This window comes from Phacochoerus africanus, chromosome 9 (assembly GCF_016906955.1).
Source record: "Phacochoerus africanus isolate WHEZ1 chromosome 9, ROS_Pafr_v1, whole genome shotgun sequence".
NCBI classification, from domain to species: domain Eukaryota; kingdom Metazoa; phylum Chordata; class Mammalia; order Artiodactyla; family Suidae; genus Phacochoerus; species Phacochoerus africanus.
Window position 1 is genome coordinate 82744121 of NC_062552.1, and position 5307 is coordinate 82749427.

Below are 5307 nucleotides of genomic sequence, written 5' to 3' on the forward strand. Positions count from 1 at the left end.
ATGAATTATACCAGAGCATCTAAATTAGAAGGAAGCAGAGAGGAGAGGGGCAAAAACAAAGAAACTACTGCTAATAGCAAGCACATTTATGGAATGGTTTACCCAAAGTTTATGAAGACTTTTTGGAGTTCCCACAATGAAGACATTGTGGCGCAGCGGAAACAAATCCGACTAGTAACCATGAGGTTGCGGGTTCCATCCTGGACCTCCCTCAGTGGGTTAATGATCCGGCATTGCCATGAGCTGTGGTATAGGTCGCAGACGTGGCTCGGTTCCTGCACTGCTGCCTGGGAACCTCCATACGCTGCAACCATGGCCCTAAAAAAAACAAAAGACAAAAAAAATAAAAGCTAATGAAGACATTTAAAGTGCTAAAAATTGGAAAAAGACTGAGATTGTTCTGTCATCAGTGTTAAGAAATCATGACAACAAAGTGACATGAGTTCCCATCATGGCACAGCAGAAACAAATCCAACTAGGAACCACGAGGTTGGGAGTTCGATCCCTGGCCTCGCTCAGTGGGTTAAGGATCCAGCGTTGCTGTGGCTGTGGTGTAGGCCGGCAGCTACAGTTCCAATTAGACCCCTAGCATGGGAACCTCCATATGCTGTGGGTGTGGCCCTAAAAAGACAAAAAAAAACAAAAAACAAAAACAAAGTGACAGCCTGGCAAGGAGTAATAACATTGCAAGAGACATAAATGATGAACAACAAAGCAGCACTATTCACAATAGCCAAGACGTGGAAGCAACCTAAATGTCCATAACAGATGAATGGATTAAGATGTGGTACATATCCTTTTGTAGCTCTCGAGCATGATGATTGGGTGTTCACCCGCTTGCGTGATATGTGCCACCCTCAAACCTTGTTACAACACCAGCGCATTACCCATCTGATGTGAGAAAAAGAAAACAAAGGAGATGTGACACATATATGCAATGGAATAGTAGTCAGACATTAAAAAGAATGAAATAATGCCATTTGCAGCAGCATCAATGCAACTAGAGATTCTCATACTGACTAAAGTAAGTCAGAAAGAGAAAGACAAATACCATACTATATCACTTATGTGTGGAATCTAAAATATGGCACAAATGAACCTATCTGCAGAACAGAAAGAGACTCACAGAGAACAGACTTGTGGTTGCCAAGGGGGAGGGAGAAGGGAGTAGAATTGACTGGGAGTTTAGGTCAAGTAGATGCAAACTATTACATTTAGAATGGATAAGCAATGAGGTCCTGCTGTGTAGCACAGGGAACTATATCAATCCCTTGTGATTGAACATGATGGAAGATAATATGAGAAAAAGAAAATGTGTGTGTGTGTGTGTGTGTGTGTGTGTTTGGGTCACTTTGCTGGAGAGCAGAAATTGACAGAACATTGTAAATCAACTATACTTTTATAAGAAAATTTATTCTAAATAAAACGAAACAAAAAGATGAACAAAACTGCTGTGGTCTTTGCACGCAAGTGGAAAAAGAATTTTCCGGATTTAAATCAAGGTGTAGAAAATACAAGTTTATTGAGGCAAGAGACACTGTTAACACAGTGGGCTGACTTCTGATTATCAGGGAGACCCGACTCTGGGCACATGGTCATGTCTATTTTTATAGCCCAAAGACAAAGGATTGTGAGGAGTGGTCTTGCCATATACCTGGTGACCTGCTGACTGGTTGGGGAAGAATGGGGTCTTCTGATACACTTACTGGTTGGTTAGGGGCATATATTGCCCCTATAGGGTCAGGGTAAAGTGTGGGCTAAATACCTTTTCTAGTGGGGGCAGGAAGTTGTAGGCCAAGTTGCTAGGGTGGGGAGGTCCTTAGGAACATTGTAACAATTACAGAGAGACAAGTGGGATGATAAGGATCTGGCAATTCTTATCTCAGCCAGAGACTTTTTGAGTTTTATTTCCTTGGAGAAGACTTGAAGTTCCACATTCCCCACTCTTTTTTTTTTTTTTTTTTGTCTTTTCGCCATTTCTTGGGCCGCTCCCGAGGCATATGGAGGTTCCTAGGCTAGGAGTCTAATCGGAGCTGTAGCTTCCAGCCTACCTCAGAGCCACAACAACGCAGGATCCGAGCCGCATCTGCGACCTACACCACAGCTCACGGCAACGCCGGATCGTCAACCCACTGAGCAAGGGCAGGGATTGAACCCGAAACCTCATGGTTCCTAGTCAGATTCGTTAACCACTGGGCCACAACGGGAACTCCCCCCCACACACCTCTTTTTCTTGAGGGCCAAGTCTTTGGCTCCTTTGAATACCCTGCTCATGTCTAACTAACTGCCTATTACCCTCTATGGCATCTGGGAACCCAGAGTATAAGGGAGAAGGAATGCTGTCTGCTTCCTGGTTGAATGGGGGCGCTGTGGGGTCTTGGGTTCCCTCCACCTGCTCTCAGGGTATTTCTGAAGAGGGAGGTGTGGCTCCACGGAGTGATATGGCAGCTTGTTCCAACAGTGTTAGGTGTGGCATTATGGGTTGGTATCCCTGCTGCATTACCATTTTGAGACTTATTTGCTGTATTCTAGAAGAAACAAACTTAACAAGGACGTTAAAGACACATGGCTCAAAGGTTAGTAGAAGTAGAAAGGCCACCAAGGGTCCTAAAAGGAGTTAGCAAAGAGAACCAGGACCAGACATTGGTTTTAAAATCCCACCAATCGAATCCCCCTGAGGCCCCTTTCTTTTAAAACCTATTTGCTCTATCAGTAATGTCTTGAAGCTTATCCTGGACTTGGCTTGATTGGTTGACAAAGAAACAGCACTCTTCCTTTAGCATAGCACAGGTCCCACCTTGGTTAGCTTTTAGTAAACCCAAAGCTCTTCTATTCCCACACCTGCTAGGGAATTTGTTTGTTCTTGTAAAGTGTTAATTTGGGCTGCCAAATTAACAATCTGCTGGATGAGTTCAAGGGAAAGTTGCCAAGCAGTGAAGATAAAGTTTAGGAACCCTACTGAGCCCGTTCCTATTCCAAGGATAATCCCTAGGACTGATATTATGGTGAGGGCTGCTCTCTTCTGCCTAGGCAGTTGAGAGTATAGGGGAAGTGGTATACTGTCATTTATGAGAATAAGGTTGGGAATTATGTATACAAGGGTGCAAGTTCCCATACAATTGGCTAGAAGACATAAATAGGCATTGTAGCTGCAGAGAAAACAGATGTGGTTTGTAGGGTCTAGACAAACATCTAGAGTGACATTAAAATAGGGTTTCCTTAAATGGCCAGGGAATGTTCTATGCCCTCATAGGTGGAAGCCAGGGTCATTCTGGCTGGGGAGGGGTGGGGGGAGGCAAGCAACCTGTGAAGGGTGGGAAGAGGAATTGTTAGCTCAGTTAAAAGAAGGAATAGTAGGGTTCCATTCTATGTCATGATTTTAGATGTCTTAAGCTTTTTGCAGTCTTCTTGTTTGAGATTAGAGGGTTGGAGCCAAAAATTACAGTTTCTATAGGGGCAGCTTGGGGGATGAGTGGGACAGATGGAAGTCCCAAAATAGCTGGCTTGTATCCAGTTGGTGGTAATGTTAGGAGATTTGGGGAAGTAAATGTTATAAAAAGGGGAATCATAATAATAAGTATGAGGATACTTTCTTTTATTAGTAGTAACAAAGGCTACCCAAGTTCAGGTAGAGGAAAGAGTGAAGGTACGACTGTAGGTCTTGGAATTATTAAAGAATTGACCTATAGGGGGCCCCATTCTGGAGAGAGAGGATACACAAAGAAGGGTTGGCTATATAAGAGAAACAGGAGAATATGGACCCTCGAAGTTTGTAATGAGGTTTCTGGTGTATGTGGTTAAGAAGTATATGATCTACTGCCGGCTTCACTCTAGGATTAATGGACCATCCTGGCCTATCGAAGTAGGCAGGGGTTAGATAGGACTCACTCAAGTTGGTTCCATCCAGAGGGTGGAATGGGGACTGCCACCAGGCCATGTTGAGGGGAAACAGTGGCACATATCCAACAGTTTTTGAATAATCCTAGGGATGACTGTTTGAGGAGTTTGAAGACCTCCCGAACTTTTGTTAAGTGTGGGTATGTATGAGTTAAAGAAAAAGAAAGGAGGAGAGTCAGGACAGTTTTCAGAATGTTCTATTTAAATATCAATGAAGTTGGTCTGGAGTGTAATCTTGAAAGTCTCCTTGGAGAGTTTTGTCCCATGCCACCTGTTACATATTTTGTCATTTTTGTGTTGGAGTTAGAGTAGATAGATAGTTTTGAAGATTTATGTCTTGTATTAGAGAGTGATAAAAGTTGAGTGCTGATACAGAGATTCGAGACCTGCTGAGGGGAGCTGTCGGAAAGGGTATGTTAAGGAGTTGACTTATGGTATACATTTAGGCTAGACAGGAAGGAAGTGATTAGAATTGGGATTAGGAAGTTCCCATCATGGCTCAGTGGTTAACGAATCCAACTAGGAACCATGAGGTTGCAGGTTCGATCCCTGGCCTTACTCAGTGGGGTAAGGATCTGGCGTTGCCGTGGGCTGTGGTGTAGGTTGCAGACGCGGCTCCTTTCCTGCCTTGCTGTGGCTGTGGCGTAGGCCAGGGACTACAGCTCCGATTCAACCCCTAGCCTGGGAACCTCCATATGCCACAGGAGCAGGCCCTAGAAAAGGCAAACAATGACAAAAAAAAAAAAAGAATTGGGGTTAGACCATTTTTGAAATGCTTGATAAAGACAGGAATACCAAAGCTTGGCTCCACAGGAATGAGATAGGATAACCCAGGGAAGGGAGAGAGCCAAGAAGATGAAGAGGAAAATGCAAAAATTAAAAAGTTATCGAGTCGGGGCTTGGGCGGGTCATCACCTGAGTTTCGTTTGAAGAGGAAACAAAGGTCTTCCAAGGGTTCACACCTATCGGTGGCTTCTGATAAATCTTTGGTTGGCTGGAGGCTGTCGTCCTTTGGGGAAGCAGCTGCTTTTAGTCATAACACATGAATCCAAGGAGTAAAATCTTGTATTCTGGCAGCTGTGGTAGTATCCAGTAAGACTTGGTATGGTCCTATCCACACTGCCTCAAGTATCCAGTAAGACTTGGTATGGTCCTATCCACACTGCCTCAAGTAGTTTCCAATCCTGTGGAAGGGTCTAACATATACCCAGTCGCTTGGGTTTAGGTGAAGAGTGGTTTCCACAAAATTAGGATCTGGCTTAGGACTAATTTGGTCTTGATATTCCCAGATGTTTTCAAGAGTTAGTCCTAAGGCTGGGAGATATTGTGCTAAGTGGTGGGTGTCTAAGTACTATGAGGTCTGTATTTAGAAATGGTGTGGACCTCACAGGGGCTCCAATAAGTCCTAGA

At 44.0% G+C, this 5307-nt stretch overlaps 1 non-coding gene across 1 annotated transcript; it reads left to right on the plus strand.

Annotated features, from left to right (window-relative positions):
* Positions 1-793: 793 nt before the first annotated feature.
* LOC125137060 (small nucleolar RNA U13) lies at positions 794-897 on the plus strand. Its single transcript, XR_007137366.1, has one exon. It is a non-coding gene; the product is annotated as a small nucleolar RNA U13 (small nucleolar RNA).
* Positions 898-5307: the final 4410 nt, after the last annotated feature.